The 27166-nt window shown below is 40.9% G+C and overlaps 1 pseudogene; it reads right to left on the bottom strand.

The window, feature by feature from the left end:
* Positions 1-7410: 7410 nt before the first annotated feature.
* The window catches only part of LOC107791587 (putative starch synthase 4, chloroplastic/amyloplastic), a 37555-nt pseudogene continuing 17799 nt past the window's right edge, over positions 7411-27166 (bottom strand).

Here is a 27166-nt window from a genome sequence, read left to right as displayed (position 1 = left end):
CTGAGCTTGAAATGTATTCCCATGCTCTCCAAGCGGGCTCCTGACTACTGAACTTGAAAGGTATTCTCTGCTCTCCAGGCGGGCTCCTGAATTCAACAAAATAGACGAAAACAAAGAAAAACTTCTGCCCCAGTTTGGTAGCTGGGCACATATGTGAGTGTAAACTGAATCATGTTACCAAATATCGGTAAGAACGTGAAAGCTGAAACTTGAACTATACTCCCTTGCTCTCCAGGTGGGCGCCTGATTGCTGAACTTGAAATGTATTCCCTTGTTCTCCAGGTGGGCTCCTGATTGCTGAACTTGAAAGGCATTCCCTGCTCTCTAGGTGGGCTCCTGACTGCTAAACTTGAATGTATTCCATGCTCTCCAGGCGGGCTCCTGACTGCTAAACTTGAAATGTATTCCCTGCTCTACAGGAGGGCTCCTGACTGCTGACTTGAATGTATTCCCTGCTCTCCAGGCGGGCTCCTGACTGCTGAACTTGAATGTATTCCCTGCTCTACAGGCGGGCTCCTGATTGCTGACTTGAATGTATTCCCTGCTCTCCAGGCGGGCTCCTGACTGCTTAACTTGAAAGTATTCCCTGCTCTCCAGGCGGGATCCTGGTTGCTGAACTTTAAATGTATTCCCCGCTCTCTAGGCGGGCTCCTGATTACTGAACTTGAAATGTATTCCCTGCTCTCCAGGCAGGCTCCTGAGTTCAATGAAATAGACAAAAACAAAGAAAATTTCCTGCCCCCGATTGGGTATCTGGGCACATATGTAAGTGTAAGACGGATCACATTACCAAATATCAATAAGAACTTGAAAGCTAAAACTTGAATTGTACTCCCTTGTTCTCCAGGCGGGCTCCTGATTGCTAACTTGAAATGTATTCCCTGCTTTCCAGGCGGGCTCCTGACTGCTGAACTTGAATGTATTCCCTGCTCTCCAGGCGGGATCCTGACTGCTAAACTTGAATGTATTCCCTGCTCTCCAGGAGGGATCCTAACTGCTGACTTGAATGTATTCCCTGCTCTCTAGGCGGGCTCCTGACTGTTGAACTTGAATGCATTCCCTGCTCTCCAGGCGGGCTCCTGACTTCAACAAAATAGACAAAAACAAAGAAGATTTTCTGCCCCAGTTTGGGTATCTAGGCACATATGTGAGTGTTAAACTGAATCATATTACTAAGAATTTGAAAGCTAGGTCCCATTATCCAGGGGGGTCCCGACAACTCTTAACTAAACAACAATTTTAAATCTAAGCTATATCTTTTAAAGGCATGACTTCCGCTACATCTTATTATCTAAGATGGTCTTAAACTACTCCCCATTATCCAGGAGGGTCCTGAAAACTCTTAACTAAACGACAATTTTAAATCTAAGTTATATCTTCTAATGGTGTTACTTCCATTAAATCTTGTTATGCAAGCCAGTTTTAAACTACGTTCCATTATCCAGGAGGGTCCTGAAAATCAAAAGTCAAGTTTTATCTTAAGAGTGACAATTTCACGACTAAATTTTATTACCCTACAACAGAACTTACTCTAAACCTTGTTATCCAATGGAAATCCTAAAGCTAGGTCCCGTTATTCAGGAGGGTCCTGAAAACTCCTAATTGAATCCTATCTCAAACATGTAAACTTTGAAGACTACTTATGTTCCTTTGGGGCGCACTTATGCTAGATCTTGCTACTCACAATTGTTTTGAATTTTAAACTAAATCCTATTTTCCAAGAGGGTCTTGAAAAATTAAATCCCATTATCCAGGCGAGTCCCGAGAGTTTACGGTCAAACCTGTCTGGTGCTTGCCTTTCCTTGCGGTGGGTTTCTCTGAAACAAACGAGATTTCCTGCCCCTGTTTCAAATCAAAGAAAAATCTTGTCAGTTTAAAAATATGGTGGTTGGTTTGTGGCCTTGACTTTGAGGGCGATTGCTCCTTCACTTCTCATGATAACCGATTTCCACTCGAAGACCTTGCTTGTTCCTTGACTAATCACTTTCTCTATCATCCTTATCACAGAAAATACCTCTTCTCCGTTTAGACCCAATACCCTCTATTTGTTTCATTACTCATGAACTGACATTTACCAACCTTTGTGTCTCCCATGAATCCCAAAGCATGTCAATTACCGTCCACTCAATGTGCATGTTGTTCTTTCCTGACTTAACCCACTGGCATTGGCCTTGAGGTCTATTGCTCCTTCACTTGCCGTGATAACTTTGATTTCCACTTGGAAGACCTTGCTTGTTATTGGTTAACCACTTTCTCTGTCAAACTTATCACATAAAATACCCATAATCTATTCGCCTAACACACTCCATCTGTTGCATTGTCCATGAATTGATATGTACCAAACCTTTGTGTTTCACCAAAAATACCTTTGATTCGCTCACCTAACACCCTCCATCTTGTTGCATTGTTCATGAATTGATATGTACTAAGCCTTTGTATTTCACAAGGATCCCAAAGCATGTTGATTATTACCAGCTCAATGCCCTTGTTGTTCTTTTATGACTTATAAAATTTTGATGTATTAGCCAGACCTCGTTTTGTGCAATTGGACAACTGGTGGTAAATTTTGAAGTCATTTCTCACTTGTTCTAACCGCACAGACTCAGGAAGAGGAAGTGAACAAGACAAAAAGAACAGAGTGAAGGGCAATAGAAAAGATGATTCCTAACGAGAAAACTACAAAGTAGAAACCTATCAGTTGTGGATACCAACTCTAATGACCATGACATGCACATGTGGCCTATTCTGTCAAGTAAGCCTAATGTTCAACTCTTGTTGTACCTTTAAACCGTGAAACTGGGCTTCAATGCTCCGGTTATCCAATCTGATTCACAATCCTTATTCGACTTGTGGTGCCCAAAGGGTTTTCACCATCAAGCCTCTCTCATTTTGATTCTTTCTCTCCACTTACCGTCGCCTTACGGTGCCCGCGAGGGGTTTTCACCAATAAGACTCTCATTTTTGGATTTCTCTCAGCTCCCGTCGCCTTACAGTGCCCGTGAGGGTTTTCACCAATAAGACTCTCTCATTTTCATTATTTTTCTACTTGGACCAGAGTGTTGCCCTTGATATGAATTACCTCTCCTTGCTTGACTTGACATCTCTTGAAGACTGATCGGAAGGTCTTTTTTTGGACCGTAATATGGGATTTTGAATAGGGTTAAAAAGAAAGGATATCAAAGGCTCAAAACAATTCACATGGGTTCAAAATTACAACATTCAGAATCAGATTTCTTATACCAACCACAACTTCTGCCCCAGTTTCTTGCTTGGGGACCTTTGGATTTTTATTTTGATGGGACCAAACCGTGAGGCTGCCTACATATCCTTAAAAGGAATCAAGTCGAACGTAGTTTATGTCATAGAAATTACTTTGTTGTTTGTGATTTTCTCTTTTCTCTTTCTTTTCTTTTCTCCTTTTGCTTTCTTTTCTTTTTTTGTTGTTTTTCTTTTTTTTTTTCGTTTTTCTCTTCCTCTTGTCATTCTTTTCTTTCTCTTTTTCTCTTCTTCCTTTACTTATCTTTCTGCTTGTGTTTCTGATATTTGCTAATGATCCCTAAAGAGAGGTATGAAAGAAAATAAATAAGACTCAAAGGGGGTAACAAGGGATAAAATGTTTAGATAGCAGAACAAAATGCCTTCGTCATTTCAATATTCAAAACATGCCAAATACAAACAAGTGCAATCAAACAAAGAAATCATACATAGTATCTCTTGACTGCATCAACATTGATAGCCATTTCTACACATTTGCCTTCTACATCTGTCAAATACAATGCATCATTGGACAACACTCTCACTCTCGTTACCACAAATGGTTCCTGTCAATTTGGGCAAACTTGCCTTTAGCTTCAATACGATGCGGCATGATACATTTCAATAAGGTTTCTTTATGTTCTATCTGCCCCAGTTTCACATGGTTCGGGCTTCAAACGATCTCAAAATGCCTTTACTTATTTCCCTCAAATGTCCCTATCATCTTCAAAATTGTTCCATTGCTTCATAACTAAACTGACTTTAAGACCAGGCCTAGCATTTTGTATGTATGTCATGTCGCTAGAACCAGCATTAGACAAAAGACAAAATGAAAGGATAGAAAAGAACTAAACAAAGAAAATGACTAGAAATAACAAAAGACAGGACATTGCATTAGACAGATGGTGAAATGGTTTGAATAACAAAACAAGTAAAACAAATTGGGATACAACCCTGGAACAAACCTAGACAGCACTAAATGAGATACTATGACTAAAGGAACTAGACAAAATAAAAGGATAGAAGGGTTTGAGTCACAAGACAATATCCGGATTACAACCCTGAAATAAACCGGACAACAGAAATGACAACAAACTAAGCCACCAAAGATCCTCCCTGGATAACTAAGAAAAGAGCATCTTTCCAATCCTCCAACTCAACATCTTAGCCACTGACTTCTGCATCAATAATACTAGGAACTTCACATGTCTTCATCACATTGTTCTTAACAAATTGCTTTTGGGTTCCTTTTATCGGCTCATTCTTAAGATCAACCCCTGATAGCGTTGAAAGCTTAGGAGCACGTGGACCTCCGAGGCTCCCAGAAGAATTCTCACATTCCTTTTCAAAATAAACCATACCCACCATATGCGTCTCATTATGCACAGGCGATGGACTTTGGCAAGTGTCTGCTACATCTAGATTTTGCACGACAATGTCGCCTGCATCAATAAGCTTCTGAATCGCATTCTTCAGATTCCAACACTTCTCTATGTCATGCCCCGGGGCATCTGAGCAATAGGTGAACCTTTGAGAAAAATTAAACCTCTTTGGAAGAGGGTTTGGCATTTTTATCTAGGTCGGCTTCAACATGTCCAATTTCCTTAGCCTCTGGAACAGACTGACATATGACACTCCCAATGGAGTGAATATTTTCTTCTTCTGTAACCTCTCGTTCTTAAAGGCTTGACTGGGACAGAAACCTGATCCAGGGGGTTTTCGATAGGCTCGTGAGGGTAGATAGGCATTTTGTGGAGCTGGGCACTGGGAAAGTGATGTACGACTTTGGGAGTTCTGTGGAGAGAAGTGGCATTGGGGAGGATCATCTGGTGCATAAGGATATCCATAGGGACGATGTCGAGGCTGGAAGTGTTGATCAAGAAAGCCCATTGGATCATCTTTTCTGTTTCTCTTTCTTCCACCCAATCTTACTGGGATGTTCTGAATGTTTTTCGAACAACTCATGATTTTGCCTGACTTGATTCCCTCTTCTACTAGCTCCCCCATTTTTAACACATCTTTGAAAGGCTTTCCCAAGGCTGGGATCAAATGACTGAAGTAGGTGGGCCCCTGGGCTTGTAGGAAAATCTCAACCATTTCTTTTTCACCAATAGGGGTATTGACTCAAGCAGCTGCTCCCTCCATCTGAGACTAAACTCCCTAAAGCTTTCCTCCGGCTTCTTTTCCATTTTAGATAGGGAGGAGCGGTCTGGAGTAACACCTGATCTGTATTGAAAGTATCGAACAAAAGCTTGAGCCATGTCACCCATTGTAGGCCACTTACCAATATCTTGACAATTATGCCATTCCAAAGTTGCCCCTGTCAGGCTCTCACTGAAGTACGCCATCAACAAATCATCTTTCTGACCAACGCTTCTCATTTCACCGCAATAATCCCTCAAAGGGGCTACCGGATCTCCACACCCGTCATACAAGTTAAATCTTGGCACTTTGAATCCCACGGGCAGGCGAACTTTAGGGGACACAGACAGTTCTTTGTAAGCCATGCTACCCTGGCCTCCCCTTTCTTGTTTGTTCTTTAGGGAATGTTCTATGCCTTTCAGCCTCCTGGGTATCCCATCTTTCCCTTCTCTTCTTGTGACCCTTTTATTTTCAACATGAGGCTCATCCCACGGGCCCTATTTGTATGAGTAGAGAACCTTGTGGGCAACCTCTGAAAGGTAATATTGGGTATCGTGAGCTTTGAGTGGGTGTTCATTGTTGGGAATGGTGAATAAGACAGGAGGGCAATTTTTGGGAAAGGTAATTGGATGATGAGTGATTAAGCTACTAGGGTAGTTGGGAAAGCCATGATAAGCGGGTGGATCTGGAGAGTATGGGGGATTATCTAGCACTGTGACCGTTGTTTGGGTAAGGGTAGCATTTAGGAAGCTAGGTGGTGGCAGGGATGGTGCCTTCCCAGTCATCCAGGCCTAATACATGTCCGCCATGTGTTGTCTTAACATCCTCACCTCTTCAACCAACCCATTGTCCTGTTCAACCAATTGCTTTTAGGCGCCTGTATCAACCAACTCAGTTTTGTTGTTGTCTGCCATTGCCTTTTAACTTTATGTTGTGGAGAGGAGTTACTACTTCGAGGACCACAAACCAACCACCTTTCTTCTATGAAGATATCAAGAGGAACAAAATGGGGTCATCCCGTTAGCATTAGGGCATTTAACACCAGAAATATCACATTGCGTGCAATGCACCTAGCAACAATTAATGGTTCTAGAATGACTTCGAGGGTCATAAGGTCACTTGACATCATCTCAATCTGTCCATTTGAATCTTTTCTTTTCTTTTCTTTCCTTGCACTTCTTAGCTCGCTCATTTTCTTTCCCCTTTCCTTTCTGATTGTCGCTCTTTTCTTCCTTCTCAATTCTCACCTCCCATAATTTCACCATCTTTTTCTCTTTTTTTTCTTCTTCTTTCTTCCTTTTTTTTAAAAGGATTTGATCAAACCCTATGTAGGTTGCCTACGTATCATGACGCCGCATGAATCAGATCTTTGCGTAGTTCGGGAAGATCAGGAATAAAGGAAACTAACTGACGTTCTCTGTTTCCTTTTCTTTTCTTTTCTTTTTACATTAATGACTACTCTACTGAGAAAAAAGAAATAAATGAAGCAAATCTTTTTTTTTTGAATTTTCTAAACTTAATGTTCTATAACATATTTTAAGCTCAAGCTTAACGAATTTTTTTTCTTTTCTTTGACACAAATACTCTATTAAGAAAAAACTCTAGAAGATAAATATATTTTTTGATTCCCCCATTTTAGGAAGAAAATCTAAAGAGTGAACCACAAGAAAATATTTAGAATTTTCATTTGATATTCCTGAAGAAATATTTCGAAACGAGAAATGAACAAGATAAAAAAATATTTTTAGATTTCAGTTTTTGATTACCTAAGGAAGAAACTTTAAAGATAATCAAAACAAAAAGTATGTTTTTTTTCTATGTACAGTGTATTAAAGTTCTAGTAAAAATAAAAAGAATACATTTTTTTATTCATTAATTTACCAAAGAAGGACCTCAAAAGAAAATCTTTTTGGATTTTTGAAATTAATAAAAGAAAACCTTTAAAGAGGTACTAAAAGAAAATTCTCTTCTTTGATCAAATTAAGCACGCTCGCCTCTGATTCGCCTGGCGAGCTAAATGTCCCGCATCCTGTCTGGTCTGTTCAAGTGATAAGCATCAATACCGCAAGATGTTAATTCTGATGCTGGTGCAGTCCCTTGATACTCAATATTGTGGCATGTAAAGCAAATCCTTGCTGAGTCCAATCCTTTTGGCACATACAGATCCCAATAAAATGGTGCAACGAAAGCTGTTTACCAATCATGACAATGAATTATATAAGGTTTCTTTTCATCATGAAGTAGTAACTCAAGTGCTACCCTGCTAAAGGATGAAAATCGTTTGAAATCATCGTGCTCCCCATAAAGTTGTCCTCTCCCAAAGAATTTACCAGGATGCTGAGGCTCAATGAAATAAATAGGAAGGCTTTCAACAGGGCCCGTCAAGATCCTATTTTTGTATAACCGACCATCAAAGTATGACTCAACAACCACATCTAAGTCCTTCATGTCTTTAATTGACTCATACTGCATACAATCATACTTAGGAAGAATAGTTTCCACAAGGTGTCCTTTCTTCTGCAGAGCCTTGCCAAGGCCTGTCACCACATCCCCTAGACAATCTACCTTTGCAACTGGCGCCACCTCTATTGCAATATGGATGATATGCAGTCCCAGACACGTTGACGATGACGTAAATTTAAGAAATGTCGCTATAATTTCACGTCCATTCTTTTCCTTGCGTGACATATATGCATCACAGATACGTCCATCTTTCTTCCAGACCAGTTCTCTTAACAACTTTGCGTCATCCTTTGTGATTTTCTTTTCCATAGACCAATTGTCAATCATCAACAACAACTGACTCCAAATTTCCCAAGGCATATCATCTACAGGTTCATCTAGAACTTTATTTTCAGTTTCTTCTTTCAAATTATCGAGTGTATCTTGAAACTCCTTGACAGAATCCTGATAGAGCTGGACATAAGATTGTATCTCTTCATCAGACCTCTGAAGACGTTCATCAAGAAGTTTCATCTTTTGCTGCATTAGTTCATTATACTGCTGCAACTTTTCAGATGAAAGCTTATAGATACTAGCCTCTTCAAGAGATTCTTCAAGCCTATCAACCTTTTCTCGTAGCTCTTGGTTTTGTTGTAGCACTGATATTGCTTGATCTGCTTGTTTAGTTGCCTAAGATAGCAATGTTTGTAATTGCTCCACCTTTTCATATAAATTCTTGCACTCATATTTCAAGGCAGGGAGCTCTGAAATATCTTCCTGAGATGCAGCTAGTTTAGATCCCAACTTACTTAAAGAAGATTCAAGAACTGATCGTTCTTTCTCTAGCATTAAAATGCGTTCATCTGTTTCCTTGACATTAGTAAGCTCTGACTTCAATGCTTGAAAATCCTCCTTCAATAACATATTTTCTTTCCTTAAGGAATCAAGTTCCTCACTCAGTGACTTAACAGAATCATTATCTGAAGGAGGAACGGAATTATTCACATGAAGCACATTTTCTTCACTGCTTCTGCTACTAGACAATTCATTTTTCAACTCTTCCAACTGGTCTTCAAGAAATTCCCCATGTATTTTTCTTGGGCAGCAACTCTGAGCCGTGCTTCAGTTTCTGCCAGCTTCATTCCTAAAATGTTGATCTCTCCATGCAAATCCTCTTTCTCTCCAAGAATTTTTGAAGATCTTATAATGCACGAATACGAGCTTCATTGAGTAGATGAATATTCTTTTCTGCATTTCTTATCATGCCAATCAAATCCCAAATATGAACACTTGAAGGTTGTCCCTCCTCATTTGAGTCGACATACAAATAACTAATTTCCTAAGGAAAACCTCAAAAGATATTTTTTTTGAACTTCTGGAGTTAGATTCTAAAGAAAACACCTCACAAAAATATAAAAATGCAAAATCTCTCTTTTTTGGATTTTTGATTTATGATGCATCTTTTTTTTAAAAACAAACTAGAAAACACAATAAAAAAAGACTCGACATTACTATACAAAACTAGAAGGTAAAAGACGACATACAAAGAAAACAGACTCAAAACAAAAAAAAGAAAAGTCTTTAAGCAAGCTCATGATTGAGCGATCTTGACCGGACGGTCCAAAGGCGTCTGTCATGCCCAAACTCTGGTAAGTAGATCCATACCTGTATGAGAAAACTGAAACCAACACTATGTGAGACAATAACATTCTTTTTTTTTTCCATTTTTTTTCATTTGCCCTCAATTATCATTGGTCCGCCAAATGAACATTTTATCCTTGAAGAAATGAAACATTTAGCACATAGGATGCATCAAGATGGTTTGTTATTTTGGGTACACCTGTCCTAGATGGACCCAACCCCTGTGTTGAGTCCCCTAAGTCAAGTGCACGTGATGCAGACAAACGTTCCTACTAGGGATCCGGCATGAGGCAGTATTTTTCTATGTTTCAAAACCTGGGTTTATTTGTTCTAGACCTAGCTTACCCGAGCGAACAACTCAAGCCGAGCGGGGGTAGCGTACCGGGAATACAGAAGCTTCACCAGCTTTGCAACTTGTTCGAACCTCGTTCTAAATTTGGATTATGACTCTAACAGAAAAGAAGTCACACGAAGTGCACACTTCTTCATGATTTAGAAGACTCAGAGAGAAGAGGGAGTTCGCAATAGTTTATATACACTTTATGGAATATCAAAGCGATAAAAGCAATCAGTTAGCATATTAGGCCCAAATCATGAAATAAAATCAGATAATGGATAAAACCAACTATAACAATTATTCTAAGCTTGAATTCTTGAATCCTGAACCGGAGATTCTGGGTTCGTTCCTCAGCAGAGTCGCCAGAGCTGTCTCACCTCCTTTTTCACTACACCCCCGGAAGGGCGTATAAAGGGAGTTTTTTTCCAACTTAAAGTGACAATCGAAACGGGATTTATTATTAAAAGCTTCAGAGTCGCCACTTGGGAGATTTATGGTGTCCTAAGTCACCGATTCAAATCTCGAGTCGAGGAAAAGGTTGACTCTTTGTTACAATCCGCGAACCAGAAATCCGGGTAAGGAAATCTGTTAACCCGGGAGAAGGTGTCAGGTATTCCCGAATTCCGTGGTTCTAGCACGGTCTCTCAACTGTTATTTTTGGCTCAATTAATTGATTTTAAAAATACTTTTAGACCTATGTGCATTTTAGCTTTAAACCGCTTTTAATTATTTTAATAAAGATTTCAACGTCATCTAAAAATACGTCTTTGGACCACGCCACATGAAATGCACCTGCAGTCCGAGACACATTTTATTTAACGTTGCTAAGATTTGGATTTGGGTCACATGAAGTGCACACCCGAGTTTAGGAAAGTAATTTAAATTACGCGCCCAAAGCAACTATGCCATTTCAAGTTCGCGAGGGCCATGGAAATTCAACTAAATGGCACGCCTCGATTTATAAGGATTTAAATATGCAAAATCAATGACATGAGGGACGTGCATTTTTAGGTTTTGTTTGGAATGACACACCTCAAATTGTTTTAAAGGGTTTTATTATTCGGAGTTGTTATAATCGGGTCACATGAAATGCACCCCCGAATTTCTTATACACCAGCTTCTATCACTTAATTCGACAAAGCATCCAACATTCAACATTCATAATTGGTCATCACATGTATACAACAAATTGATTTATCAACAAGAATCTGAGCAGCTCCTTAATCTAATAATCTAATAATAAATGGCAAAACAACTAATAATCTAGTGATAAGAAAACAAGACTTGACGATATAAACTTAAAAAAAGATAACAAATATATTACTACTACTTACACGGAAAGAAGTTAAAGCGAGAAAACAAAACTAATGCAACGAAAATGTATCGAGCATACTCACAGATGAACCCCAAAGAAAATATGTCACGAGTTGCTCTTCGGCTATTAAGAACAAACTCTGATTTGTTTACAGCAACGTCGAGTTTCAGCAGCTCGAACTCGACGGAAAAAAATGGACAGCGATAACCATAGACCGGAACCAATCATACGACAACCTCCACACGACTCAAACTCACAAACGACTCCAGACTTCAGTTAAACATCCATGTTTCGGAAACTAAGAATCAAATCAAGGACGAGGAAGACGAAGCATTTTTTGTACTGTTTTTTGACTTTCTAAAATCTCAAACCTGACTTACGCTCGTTCCCTCACTTTGTTCGTGTGCGTGACTATATGTGCGCTCAATCTGATGGGGTTTGCTGGTTTTTCAATGAGTTCTGTGATGAGGGAACGACTGGTTCGCCGGCGATTGCGACGACGTGAAAGAGTGGAGGAGTTCCGGCATTTTTACGTGGTGTGGCTGGATCTCTTTTGTCTTAAGGTTCTAGGATTGGTCTTATGTCTTCATGAGGAAGATGAAGATCTTCAGCCTTTCCTTTTTCGAAAAATGGCGCCTGGATTTCCTTGGTTCAAAAATGGCTGAAGATATCGTTGTGGTTCCGATGGAGAAGACAAGTAGTGGAAGGGTCCTTCGTTGTGAAAAAGCTGCGCAGCTTTTCTTCCTTTCAGCGTTCTCCTTTTTTTTCCAGATTTTCGTTATCTTCTTCTTATATTGTAGAGTCTAGGTCTAGATAGTTGTAGGGTTTTTAGGTTAAAGGGTATGGGCCTAGGAATTATGGGCTTGGGAATTATGGGCTTGGTCCAAAATTAGGCCTAAAAATGGGTTGCTAGAGCCCAAACTTTATTCTTTCCCTGCGAACGAGATTAAAAATACGGTCCCATTTATTAATTAATCCTACTATTCAAATAATTACTAAAATAAAACTAACCATTAAAGCAAACCTATTTTTGATATTTTCAAATATCATATTAAAATAAAAATACGATACTATTTTTGTATTTTTTTGAAGATTTTTTTAAGATTAAAAATGACTAAAAAACATTAATGAACCTATTTTTGTGATTTTTTGTTTTCTTGTAATAAAATAAAGTAAAAGAGTCAAAATTACTTAAAATATCTATAATGTGCCTAAATTAAATATTTACGTGCTAAAATATGAAAAATCTTGGGGTGGGTAAAAAATCACATGTCTACAGCAGTAAGTTAGGCTATTAACTCTTTTAGTACCTGGTTCAAAATGGTTGCAATTGTCAGATTTGTGGTTGTTGATTATGACGAAACAACCTTGCAATAATAAGAAGTAGGAGTTTGTCAAATGACTTTTAGTTGAATCCTATATGTAGAATGTTGTCATGAACATGATATTCTAAATCTGTCATTGCTTTATAAGTTAGTTTTCAATTTAGGATCATTTGGAACAAAAATTCAAAGCATGAAAAATGAGTTGAAAAGAAACATTTGCTAATATGTGTCTGTTGAGTTTAGTTGAACCAGCTTAATCTGTGAGTGTAGTAACCATGTAACAATTTTTGAAAATGTTCAATCAAATGACTGCCTTAATTTATTGTATTGAGTACTCCTAGTAGTTTATGATTTGCAAATATGAAATTCCCCTTTCTCTTTTGTTTTCACTCTCATTTCTATGCCCATCTCAGTTTTGTCCGCTTCGTTGGTTAATACTTTCCTCCTCGTTGTATTCAGTTAATTAGTAATATCATCTTGTTGACCACATTCTGAATCTTGTTGGTTTTTGCCGTTACATGGGTTCGATCCGTGACCCATGTGACACTTGACTTGAGCGTGCTTCATGGGAGCTAGGCTCTCCGATTGGGCTCAAATGAAATTCGCTGCAGAGCCCATCACCTTGCGCATGGTGATCCCATTGAACCGTTGGGCCTTCCTCTAAGCCCAGCCAAATTCTGGACCTGATATATCCTAGACCTCATTTAGTCGCAATTTCAGATTCCGTTAATTTCCACTTTGGTCTCACTGTTTTGGCAAGATCCTTGTAGTCATGTGAGTTGTGCTTTATTAACTAGTAAAATCAATCATGGCCCTCCTGATCATAGTTAGATTTTAGTCTTAGATAAATGGAGGTGTGCCATATTAGACAACACAAATAGTGTATGGCCCTCCGAACTTTAGTTTGAATAACCTTTTAAAACGGAATTGAGGTGCGCCGCGCCAAATAAAATCTCAAATGCGTGGCCCTCATTTAACTATTTCTTTAAAATTCTTAGAATTCGAGGCACACCATTTAGCAAATTCCCATGGCCCTCGCAAAGTTGAAAGTGCGTAATTGCTTTAGGCACGCTATTTTAAAAACTACTTTCCTAAGCTCGGGTGCGCATTTACGTGACCCAAATCCAAATCTCAACAATATTAGATAAAATGTGTTGCGGACTGCGGGTGAATTTATGTGACGTGGTTCAAGACGTGTTTTACGTGACGTTGAAATCTTCCTAAAAAATAAAATTAAATAAAAGCGGTTATAAAGCTAAAATTGAACCATAGGTTAAAACATGTATTAAAATTAGATAATAGGCCAATTATAATAGTTGAGCGACCGTGCTAGAACCACGGAATCCGGGAATGCCTAACACCTTCTCCCCGATTAACAAAATTTCTTACCCGGATTTCTGTGTTCGCGGACTGTAATACAGAGTCAATCCTTTCCTCTATTCGGGATTTGAACCGGTGACTTGGGACACCATAAAATTATCCCAAGTGGCGACTCTGAGTTTATTAAGTAAATAATCCCATTTCGATTGTCACTTTAAATTTGAAAAAAAACTCCCTTATATACTCCCTTATGGGGTGTAGGTAAAAAGGAGGTGTGACACCACTCAGCTAGCTAGAGGTAGGGGTTAGGGAGATAGAGGTATGGGTCATCCCGGTAGAGGTGGAGGTCAGACCGTTAGAGGTGGAGGCCAGGCCGCTAGAAGTCGAGGCCAGGCCGCTAGAGGTGGAGGCCAACTAGCAGGAGGTCGTCCAAGGGATATGGTTCAGAGTGGTAGGGCCCAACCCCGATGTTATGCTTTCCCATCCAGGCCTGAGGCTGAGTCCTCCGATGTTGTCATCATAGGTGTTGTTTCGGTTTGCAATAGAGATGCTTCAGTTCTATTTGATCCAGGGTCTATATACTCCTATGTGTCTTCTTATTTTGCTTCATATTTGGTTGCGCCACGTGATTCTATGAGTGCTCCCGTATATGTGTCCACACCGGTGGGGGATTCTATTGTTGTAGATTGAGTCTATCATTCATGTGTGGTTATTATTGGAGGTTTTGAGACTAGCCTAGATCTACTACTTCTTGATATGGTTGATTTCGATGTCATTTTGGGGATGGATTAGCTGTCACCCTATCATGCTATATTGGATGGTCACGCCAATACTGTGACCTTAGCATTTCTGGGGTTGCCTCAATTGGAGTGGAGAGGGACTCCAATGCATTCTACCAGCAGGGTTATCTCTTATATGAAGGCTTGACGTATGGTCGAGAATTGGTGTTTTGCTTATTTGGCTTATGTTCATGATTCTAGTGTAGAGGTTCCTTCCATGGATTCTGTACTAGTCGTTCGAGAGTTCCCAGAGGTTTTCCTACAGACCTGCCGGAGATGCCAGCCGACAAGGATATCAACTTTTGCATTGATTTGGCTCCGGGCACTCAGCCCATTTCTATTCCGCCATACCGTATGGCCCCGCCAGAGTTGAAGGAGCAGTTGCAAGATTTGCTTGATAAGGTCTTTATTAGACCTAGTGTCTCACCCTAGGGTGCGCCGGTGTTGTTTGTTAAGAAGAAGGATGGATTGATGAGGATGTGCGTAGACTATTGGCAGTTGAACAAAGTCACCATCAAGAACAAGTATCCATTGCCTAGGATTAACGACTTACTTGATCAGCTTTAGGGTGCCAAGGTGTTTTCAAAGATTGATTTGAGGTTTGGCTACCATAAGTTGAGGATTAGGGCATCCGATGTCCCTAAGACAACTTTTCGGATTCAATATGGGCATTATGAGTTTCTAGTGATGTCATTTGGCTTGACAAATGCCCCAACAACATTTATGGATTTGATGAATTGGGTGTTCAAGCTCTATCTAGATTCCTTCATGATTGTTTTCATTGATGATATCTTGATCTACTCCCGCAGCCGAGAGGAGCATGAGCAGCATCTTTGGATCATTCTTCAGACTCTGAGAGACAGCAAGTTATATGCTAAGTTTTCGAAATATGAGTTTTGGTTGAGTTTAGTTGCTTTCTTGGGTCACGTTGTATTAGCAAAGGGTATTCAGGTGGATCCTAAGAAGGTTGAGGCAGTCAAGGACTAGCCTAGACCCATATCAGCTACATAGATCCTGAGTTTCTCGGGTTTGGCGGGTTATTATCGCCGATTTGTGGAGGGGTTTTCATCTATTGTAGCCCCGATGACCAGGTTGACCCAAAAGGGTGCTCCGTTCAGATAGTCGTACGAGTGTGAGGCTAGCTTACTGAAGCTCAAGACAACTTTGACTACGGCGCCGGTGTTGGTGTTGCCCATAGGTTCAGGGCCCTATACAGTATATTGTGATGCATCTCGTATTAGACTTGGTACAGTATTGATGCAGGGTGGCAAGGTTATTGCTTATGCTTCGCGGCAGTTGAAGACTCACGAGAAGAATTATCCAGTTCATGACTTGGAACTAGCATCCATTGTTCACGTGTTGAAGTTTTGAAGGCATTATTTATATGGCGTGTCATGTGAGGTGTTCACGGATCATAAGAGTTTGCAGTATTTATTCAATCAAAAGGAGCTCAATTTGAGGCATAGAAGGTGGTTGGAGCTATTGAAAGACTATGACATCACCATCTTGTATCATCCCGAGAAGGGAAATGTGGTGGCCGATGCTTTGAGTAGGAAGTCAACTAGTATGGGCAGCCTTGCATATATCCCAGTCGGTGAGAGGTTGCTTGCATTAGATGTTTAGGCTTTGGCCATCATTTCGTGAGGTTGGATGTTTCTGAGCCCAGTCGAGGTTTAGCTTGCACAATCGCTTGGTCTTCCTTGTTCGAGCTTATCAGGGAGCGACAATATGATGATCCTCATTTTCTTGTCCTTAGGGACACAATGCGATACGGAGATGCCAAGCAGGTTACAGTTGGAGATGATGGAGTTTTGAGGATGCAAGGTCGTGTTTGTGTGCCTAATGTGGATGGGCTTCATGAGTTGATCCTAGAGGAGGCCCACAGTTCCCGGTATTCTATTCATCCGGGGGCCGCTAAGATATATCATGACTTGCGGCAACATTATTGGTAGAGGAGGATGAAGAAGGATATTGTTACATATGTAGCTCGATGTTTAAATTGCCAACAAGTAAAGTACGAGCATTAGAGACCTTGTGGTTTGCTTCAGAAGATTGAGATTCCTTAGTGGAAGTAGGAGCGTATCACTATGGATTTTGTTGTTGGACTCCCACAGACTTAGAGGAAGTTCGATGCAGTATTGGTTATTGTGGATATGCTGACTAAATCAGCGCATTTCATTCCTGTGGCAGTTTCCTATTCTTCGGAGCAGTTGATAGAGATTTATATCCATGAGATCGTTTGTCTTTACGGTGTGCCCGTGTCTACCATTTCTGATCAAGGTACGCAATTTATCTCGCATTTCTGGAGGGCAGTACAACGTGAGTTGGGTACTCAAGTTGAGTTGAGCACAACATTTCATCCTCAGATGGACGGACAGTTTGAGTGTACTATTCAAATCTTGAAGGATATGCTTCGCGCCTGTGTTATTGACTTTGGAGGTTCATGGGATCAGTTTTTGCTATTAGCAGAGTTTGCCTACACAAAAGTTATCAATCGACCATCCAGATGGCTCCCTATGAGGCATTGTATGGTAGACGATGTTGATCGTCGGTTGGATGGTTTGAGCCGGGGAGGCTCGGTTATTGGGTACAGACTTAGTGCAGGATGCCTTGGATAAGGTTAAGATCATTCAGGAGAGATTTAGTTCAACTCAGTCCAGGCAAAGGAGTTATGCCGACCGTAAGGTTCGTGATGTGGCATTCATGGTCGGAGAGAGAGAGTGTTGCTTCGGGTCTCACCTATGAAGGGTGTGATGCGGTTTGGGAAGAAGGGCAAGTTAAGCCCTAGGTTTATTGGTCCTTTTGAGATTCTTTGGAGAGTGTGTGAGGTGGCTTACGAGCTGGCATTGCCACCCAGTTTATCAGCAGTCCATCCGGTATTCCATCTGTCCATGCTCCGCAAGTATCACGGCGATCCATCCCACGTGTTAGACTTCAGCACTGTCCAGTTAGACAATGATTTGACCTGCCAGGAGGAGCCGGTAGCTATTCTAGACTGCATGTTCGTCAGTTAATATTGAAGAGCTATCCTTCGGTTCGTGTGCAGTGGAGAGGTCAGCCTGTTGAGGCAGCTACCTGGGAGTCCGAGTCCGATATGCGAAAAAGATATCCCCATCTTTTCACTGGCTCAGGTACTTTTCTATGTCCTTTCAAGGACGAACGATTATTTTAGAGGTGGAGGATGTGATGACTCAAAAGGTCATCTTCTATTTTAGAACCTAATTCCGTGTTTTGAGACCTTAAAGACCTCATTTTATCTCTCCTTTATTTGCATGTGCAGTCCGAGCGTATTTCCGGAAAGCCTTTAAATGGAAAATTGATGAAATAATGATTTTTGGCCTAAAACAAAGTTGATTTTTGTTGGCTTCGGTCAATGCTTTGGGTAAACAGACTCGGACCCGTATTTTAACGGTCTCGGTAAGTCTGTAGTAAAATATGGGATCTGGGCATATGCCCGAAATCGAATTCTGAGGTTCCTAGCCTGAGAAATGAATTTTTGATGAAAATTGTAAGACTCAAATTATAATGGTTTTGAGAAAGTGGTTAATGTTTGATCTCGTTGGTATCGGGCTCGTATTTTTGTTTTGGAGCTCAGTTCAGGTTCAATATAACATTTAAATCATGTTTGTGAAATTTGGTGAAAAACGGAACTGATTTGGCATGATTCAGACCTTTGGTTGAGGAAATAGAAGTTTTAAAACTCTCCTGAGGATTTCATGTAATTTGGTGTTAAATTCGTAGTTCTAGGTGTTATTTTTGCGATTTGATTGCACGAGCAAGTTCATATGATTTGTTAAGACTTGTGTGCATGTTTGGTTTGGAGCCTTGAGGGCTCGGGTGAGTTTCGGATAGGCAACGGGATGTCTAGACTTAGAGAAAGACCTGGTGTTGAATAGTTGCAGAAAAGTGCAAGTCTCAAATCTTAGGAGTGCGGCCACGGAGTAAGTAACATTAGGCTCCCCTTTTAGTATCACATTCTCATTTTCTTTCTTTTCTTTTCGCATGCTTGCCTAAGACCATTGAGCTTAGGCCTCCACTAGGGGACGAGGACTTGTCCATTAATCCCTCCGCTTTAGGACAGCTTAGGGATACAACAGGAGAGAAGAAAAAAAAAATGCTCTGGGTTCCCCGAGCTCAGAGAAGAAGAAGACAAGGAGAAGGTTGGCCCGTAAACCAAAGGAGAGTTCTGGCTCTTGAGCACCCAACTTGGACTTGCTTTTTGGCTCAAGGACGAGCCTAAGGAGGATGATATTTTTATGTCTCGTGAACTGACCTCCCTTGAAGAGCGGGTAGCAGCCGATGGAAAAATAACGGAGGTCAATCCTCCTCAGGTTCGAGAGGCCGATATATAGATGAGGGTTGAGGCCTCTAACGACATCGGCTCTGCTCTGCACGGTGTCATCGAAATTTCAGGGTCACCTTCATTCACCGAGTCCATGCTTGACGTAGCCCGAATGGTGAAGGAGCGATCCAATGAAGGATCCCATAGTACGGACGATCCCCTACATTTGTTTTTTGAAGGTGTGGACTTTACCGCTCTGGAAGACTTCTCCAGGTTGGTCAACTTGGAGGTGCCAAGGAAAGACCCGTCTTCAGAGGCTAATGGGCAGAACTTGATCCCTAAATTAATCAACCAGTTCCCCGCCCCGAGCATGGATCCCGACTGTAGAAGGTCAATAATCATCACCGTCCTGGAAGATGCCCGAGTTCTTTCTACTCCCGTTGGATTAACGAGCTACCTATGGTGCCTAGTAACTGAAGAAGACCAGTCAAAAATGAACGAGGTGGATGTGTCGTGTCTTCTCAATGAGGTGTAGCAGGCACTAAAACGGTAAGTCATGACTTTTTTCGGGACTCAAGACTTCTTTCTTTTATATTTTTGCAGGCCTTGGTACTCTATCATGAAAGCTTTCTTCGATATCGGGCTGAGGTTAGCCAGCTCGAGGCTGAGGCTAGGGATCTCATCGAGAAGAGAAACATGTATAAGCTTCTCAGAGAGTAACATGAAGGTGTCGTCAAGGGCCTCCATGCCAAGTTGGATGTATCTCAATGAGCATGCCGACTTGGTAGAATAGGTAAAAGTTTTTGAAGTTAGTGGTGACGACTTAGCCATGGCAACTAACGACCAAACCTCGCAGGTTCGGCAGAAAATTGACCAGATCGACCAACTTCGCGCTGAAATGAATGAGGTCCAGGCCATGACCGATGTCTGGAAGGAAAAAATGGACCGGCTGGCTTTCCAGAAGGCGACTGCCCGGGAGCAGTTGGCATCGGTAGAGGTCCAACTCGAAGTAGCAAAATAGAAGGCCGAAGCATGGGTTCGACAAATCGAAGACCTCTAGTCTCAATTGGGCTTGGCTGTAATACCTTTCGATTCGTAATACCTTTTGATTTACTGTTTCTAGGCATCAAACCAGACGAGGGCGGCCTCGCACCTGTCATCCAATAGTTTCGGGCTCATGCTCATGGCCTCACCATTTGACTCTTCGATCGTATAGGAACCTGAAAATCGGTTCTCCTACCTCGATCCATATTAGTGCTTCGGCACCATAGACTAGCGAAAATGGGTGGCCCCAATGCTAGACTTTGAGGTTGTACGGTATGCCCATAGGACTTCGGGCAAAATTTCCTTCCATTTTCCTTTGGCATCAGTCCATATCTTCTTAAGGTTTTGGAGTATGGTTTGTTTATAGATTCCACCTGCTCATTCCCACTAGGGTGATAGGGTTTGACAGGATCCATTTGATCTTATGGTTCTAGAAAAATTTGCTTACCTTACTGCCGATGAAGTGCTTCCTATTGTCACATACGATCTTAGCCGGCATTCCGAACTAACATATTATGTGGTCCCAAATAAAATCAATAACTTATTTTTCTCTGAGTTTCTCGAATGCCTGAGCTTCAACCCATTTAGAAAAATAGTCAGTCATAAATAATATAAATTGAGCCTTACCAGGTTCCCATGGCAGGGGACCGATGATTTTCATTCCCCATTTCATGAATGACCAAGGTGACAAGATCGAATGCAGTAGCTTCTTGGGCTAATAGATCATCGGTATGTGCCTCTGAAACTTGTCGCATTTCCATACGAGCTCCTTCACATCTTTCTCCATGTCAATCCAATAATAGCCGGCTCTGATTATCTTACGAACCAACAATTTGGCCCCGAATGGTTCACGCAGGTGCCTTCATGAACTTCCCTCAAGACATATTCATTGTCTCCTGGTCCCAGACAGGCTGAACCTGGCCGCCTTTGTGCGCAGAGCTCTCCATTCTTTAGGATCCGAGGGTAGCTTCCCGGCCTTTAGATAATCTATATACTTGTTTGTCACGTCCTAGGTTAAGCTTATCGAGTTTATGTCAGCGTAGCCTTCTTCTACTATCAATTTCATGAGTTGGACCACCGTTCCTGAGCTGAATTCATCATCATCAACTGACGACCCCAAGTTAGCTAGAGTATCAGCTTCACTATATTGATCCCGAGGTATATGTTGTAGGGTCCACTCTTTGAATCGATGTAGTGTTCCCTGTAGTTTATCAAAGTATCTAGCATCAATTCCTCTTTCACTTCGAACACATTATTGAATTGATTCACCACAAGGAGGGAATCACATTTAGCTTCGATCACCTCGGACCCCAGGCTTTTATCTAGTTCGAGACCTGCAATCATTGTCTCATACTCGGCCTCATTGTTAGTCAATTTAACAGTTCTAATAGATTTCCTAACTACGTTACCATGGGTGGCTTCAACACGATGCCAAATCCTGACCCCTTTGCGTTCGAAGCTCCATCCGTAAAGAGGGTCCAAATCCCAGAGGAGGTCCTCGAGGTTAACAACAATTCCTTTTTGACTTCGGTATTAAGGCCGGCGTGAAATTGGCCACGACATCTGCCAAAATTTGTGATTTGATTGAGGTTCGAGGTTGATATTCAATATCGTACCCATTAATTTCCACGACCCATTTGGTCAATCGTCCCGAGAGCTCAGGTTTGTGAATTGTGTTCCTCAACGGGTAAGTAGTTACGACACATATGGGATGGCATTGAAACTATGGCCTTAACTTCCTAGAGGCTCTTAGCAAAGAGAGCGCCAATTTCTCCAGGTAAGAATATCTAGTTTCGGCCTCGCCTAGAGTCCTGCTAACATAATATATGGGGAATTGCGTACCTTCTTCTTCCCGAACTAAGAGTCCACTTACCACTATCATGGATACCGCTAAGTACAGGTACAACTGCTCATCTGCCTTTGGAGTATAAAGTAAAGGCGGACTCGAAACGTACCATTTGAGTTCTTCCAAAGCTTGCTGGTACTCCGAGGTGAGAAGTTATTTTTCTTCTTCAATAACGAGAAAAATCGATGGCTTTTATCGGAGGACATTGAATGAATCGACCCAAGGCGGCTATGCGCCCGGTTAGTCTTTGAACGACCTTGACATTGTCCACCACGGTGATGTCTTTTATGGCCTTGATCTTGCCGGGATTGATCTCGATTCCCTGGTTGGACACCATGAATCAAAGGAACTTCCTGGACCCGACTCTGAATGCGTATTTCTTTGGGTTTAGCTTCATATTATATTTCTTCAGTATGTTGAAGGTTTCCTGCAAATATTTCAAATGGTCCTCTACTCGTAGGGACTTAAACTAACATGTCATCAATGTAAACCTCTATTGATTTTCCTATTTGTTCTTCGAACATCTAATTTACTAGGCTTTCGTAAGTGGCACCAACATTTTTTAGTCCGAATGACATTACGTTATAACAATAGGTGCCGTATTTAGTGATGAAGGATGTCTTTTCCCGGTCACCCGGATCCATCCGAATCTGGTTGTACCCAGAATAGGTGTCGAGAAAGTTGAGAATCTCGTGGTTGGTCGTCGCATCGATCATGCGATCGATGTTAGGCAAAGTAAAAGAGTCCTTAGGGTATGCCTTGTTCAAGTCTTTGTAGTCTACACACATTCTTAATTTATTTCCCTTTTTAGGGACTACCACTACGTTTGCTACCAGTCCAGGTATTTAACTTCCCGAATGAAACCTATTTTAAGGAGTTTGGATACCTCATCTTTGATAAATGCGTGCTTGAATACGCTTGGAGGCCTTCTCTTCTATTTAACCGGGTGAAACTTTAGATATAAGATCAACTTTTGAGTAGTTATTTCTGGCGAGATCCCTATCATGTCAAGATGAGACCAAGCAAAACAATCTATTTTAGCTATAAGAAATTTTATAAGTTTTTTTTCTGATCTCGGGAGTAAGCTCTATGCCCAGGTATACTTTTCGATCGGGCAAGTTCTCGATCAATATGAGTTGCTCTAGCTCCTTAACCGTTGACTTGGTGGCATCGAAATTGTCAGAGGCTATGAAACACCCGGGGACTCCGCAATCGTCATTCTCGCTCATCCCCTGCTTTTCTGGTTCGGTCGGGGCCGGTGTTGGTGATTACTATTTTGTTTATTCCTTGGTTACTGTGCTTGGTTTCTTCGATGTCGAGAGTGCAGATATTGGGACAACCTCATTGACCGCGAATATTTCTTTTACGGTCAGTTACTCTCCGTAAGCCGTATTGATCCCTCTCGGTGTAGGGAATTTCAACGCCTGATGTAGCATCACAGCTATTTCCCTCATATTGTGAATCCATGGCCTCCCAAATAGAGCTTTGTATCTCATATCTCCTTCGATCACGTAGAACTTTGTTTCCTGAATGGTTCCAACAGTGTTTACCGGCAGGGTTATCTTCCCTTTGTTCGTCTCACATGCCATGTTAAACACATTTAAAACTCGGACTGCAGGCACAATTTGGTCTTGTAGACCTAGCTGTTCCATGACCCTCAAATTGATGATATTGGCCGAGCTACCTGGATCAATCAGCACATGCTTAACTTGAATTTATTTATAAGTATAGATATTACCAGCGCATTATTGTGTTGTTGCATGATGCCTTCAGCATCCTCGTCATTGAAAGATACGGTTCCCTCCGGTACATAATCTCGAGTCCGTTTGTCCCTTGTAATGGACACTTTAGTACATTTTAACATAGGACCCTAGGGGACGTCAATCCCACTAATGATCATGTTAATGATGTGCTGAGGTTCCTCTTGCTCGATCTGCTTGTTGGAGTCCCTATTTTTGAAGTAATATTTTGCTCGATCACTCAAAAACTCTCGGAGCTGTCCATTGTTGAATAACCGGGCTACTTCCTCTCTCAATTGTCAGTAATCTTCGGTTCTGTGGTCGTGAGTTCCATGATATTTACTCATTAGGTTGGGATCTCTTTGGTTAAGATGGGATTGCAATGGCCGAGGCCACTTAGTATTCTTTTGGACAAATTTCTTGGAATCTCCTGGGATTTGATCGACCCTAGAGTTATAGGTCTTCATTTTTTTGTCGTTAGCTTTGATTTTCTTTTCTCCCGATTCCACTCGTTTTGTTAGTTCTTCAAGCATCTTTATTATCTCGGGGTTGGTCCTAGGTTCTGCTTCACCCGGCCTTTCTGTGGCCGATTCATTTTTGTGGGCATTTTCCCGGGATGATTCGGGCTCAACTCTGTTGGGCACGACATTGGTTCTTCAACTGGCTATCGCTGCTTGTTGAGCCCGTAACATTTCGAAGATCACTTGCAAGTTGATCCCATCACCTTCGCCATCGTGTGTACTCCAGGCTATCGACCGCCCCCCCCCCCCCCCCCACGAATGATGTTTTCGGGGTCAGTAGGCAAGTTTGCTTTGATAGCCACGCGTGAGTTAGCATCGATCGGATCAGCAACTGGGACTCCATTGGGGTCAATGAGGGGCACCTCGTTGCTAGGTACCACGTTGTTGTTCTCGCCATGTTGGTCGAACTCAGCATCCACGTTCAAATGGGTAGATTGGAAGTTCGACATTTTTAATTTTTACCTGAAATTATAAGCTCAAGGATTAAGTGTAAAATAGAGTGTGTTATGGAAATTTGTATCAAATTGCCACTATTATCCTTAGCCCCATGGTGGGCGCCAAACTGTTTACCCTAAAAAAATAGGTAACAATTAAATTTGTAAATAGTTTCAAGGATATGCGGGTTAATTCAATAAAAATGATAAATTTTGTTAGATTAAACGGATAGATGATGTAATACATTGTCAAACCAACCAAGGGAAGTGATCATGGACTCAGTAATCGCTTAGTGAAATGCCTACCTTCGATCCCAGGCTCACGTTAGTGATAAATTGACGAATTGAATAATAGAGAAAATAAGAATATATTGCCTTGATATACGTGTTATAGTGTGTCTAATGAATAATCATACCCCCTTTATATAGTAGAGGAGTTTTACCCTAAATACAATTTCATAAAAGGTAAAAATCTTCTGTTTAACTAATCTCCGATTTTCTGTCGATACGTGCCGAGATTCACGCCATGACATCTGGCTGGTCATGGATATCACGACCTTTTGTTGGTCCTGATCGGTTATCTGGTAATTTCCTCCGAGTTCTTTGGGATTCGAACCAAATCTGGGGGGTCATGACCCTGATACTCCCGAGGGTAGGCATTTTGCTTGGACCCCGCTTCGAGGGACTCCTTGCCTCGATTCCAGTTCCTTACCATCACATCTCTTGCTCCGTTTACTTTATCAATAACCGAGGCATCCTATGGGCTTGGTTTCACCCATATACACAAACATCTTTTCTCTTTTCTTAAATAACATAGTCCACCTCGCAGAGGTTATTCAAAGCATTGAGGGCATTCTTGTTATTGCATTTTCCCTATTGTTAAATTAGTTTTGGCTATTATCTTTCCAATTTGACTACTTTCATTATTCATATATATATATATTCATCTTTCGTCAAAATATGCTTGGCCGGAGGAGTTTGTCTCAATCAAAAGTTGAGAGAAATATGTTGTCCCTAGATTGTAGTTTTTGTTGTATAATTGAGTGAACCGAGGAGAATTGTAGTTTCTTGCTATGCTTCATAGATATTTAATGAAAGGGCTAAGTCTGAACTTTAATTCAAGATATTTTTATCGTAATGACTAAGTGTGGACGCTTTTTTTCATTCGAATATGTCACGATCTAAAATTCATCTAGTTGTGATGGCACCTAACCCAAGTGTTAGGTATGCCAAACATAAAATAAGGTAACTAAAATGAAAGATCTTTAACAACAAGCATGAAAATATCTGAATTCTACACAACATCCCTAAGGATAGTAGTACAAGTCATGAGCCATTATGATTTAGATTTATAAACCAATATGAAGAGTAAATGTAATATCAGTTTGAAGTTTACATAAATAGAATTGAAGTCCTAAACTATAATGAACAAGAGGTAGCTTGAATTTGGAACGCTAGTACATCTTCAATGCAAGACTTCGTCTTCCACTGCTATGCAACTCCAAGATCTGCACGCAAAGTGCAGAAATATAGTATGAGTACAATCGACCACATGTACTCAGTAAGTATTTTGACTAATCTTGGTGAAATAGTGACGAGATTTAAGTTTAAAGATAGTCACTTATTATTTTTACATGCGCATATGATAAGCAGAAAAAGCAATATGAGATAGAGAAATGAATAACCACATAATAAACAAAACAAGAATATAAAGGATAGAGGGCCCATGAATATTATCAAAATATAGTCTTACAATACAACACGATGGTGGAATATAATAGCCAAATATAACCACGATTTATCTTTTACGTTTCAGCGTGCAACCTGATCCACATATATAATATTACTACTACTACTACATCTAATTCGATCCCTACCCACCCATCATGCGCGCGCGCGCACACACACACACACATATATAATATTACGACATGCAACCCGATCCACATATATAGTAATAATATTGTTGCGGCGTGCAACCCGATCCACATATATATAAGATTACATGAAACTATAACAACAACCAAGCACGGGAAAGTTCACAACATAACACCAAGAAAACGAACATGATGTATTCAATGATGAAATATAAACACATAAAAAGTAAGACGGGGAGCCTAGTATCCAAGAGTTAGACTTCCATATATAATGATATGGCTTCTGTCGCGCCCCTTTTTTCTCGCGAATCGGGTTTATGATATTTGGGAGGACAACTCGTTCCCTTTCGGAAATTTGGGTTTTAGATTGAAGAGTCGCCACCTAATGATTTAAGTGAATTAGGACACTAAGAAGGGTTTGATTTGAGCAACCAGAGATAGGGTAAGGGCTTGAAATTATCCCAAGGGGAAGGTGTTAGGCACCCCTCAGGATCCATTAGTGTGGTTCCCGGCCAGACTATTGTTGTGCCTTTAGGTACAAATAACACGTAGGCAAGTAAGACTTCATATAAGAGGGGATTTTTCACATAAGGGTTACAAATAAGCAAAGTAAAAAAAGAAGTTGATTTTTTCTTTAAACAAACAGTTTAAAAGAGAAAGAAACAAAAGGAGAGAAGGGGGGGGTCCTAGATTTATTAATAATATGGATCATCCCACACAATGCCCGGTAATCGCTCCTCGAAAGGGGTTACACGTGACATTATTGCATGGTCATCATATCCATTATCTACCCTTCCCACCCGTTAAGGTATTAAAGTGCAAAATGGTCTTGTTTACTTATTGCATGCTATTACCCGCCCTAGTCCT

Source organism: Nicotiana tabacum, chromosome 18 (genome assembly GCF_000715075.1).
Source record: "Nicotiana tabacum cultivar K326 chromosome 18, ASM71507v2, whole genome shotgun sequence".
NCBI classification, from domain to species: domain Eukaryota; kingdom Viridiplantae; phylum Streptophyta; class Magnoliopsida; order Solanales; family Solanaceae; genus Nicotiana; species Nicotiana tabacum.
Note: the sequence above shows the minus strand (reverse complement) of the source record. Positions and strands in the feature narration are given on the sequence as shown.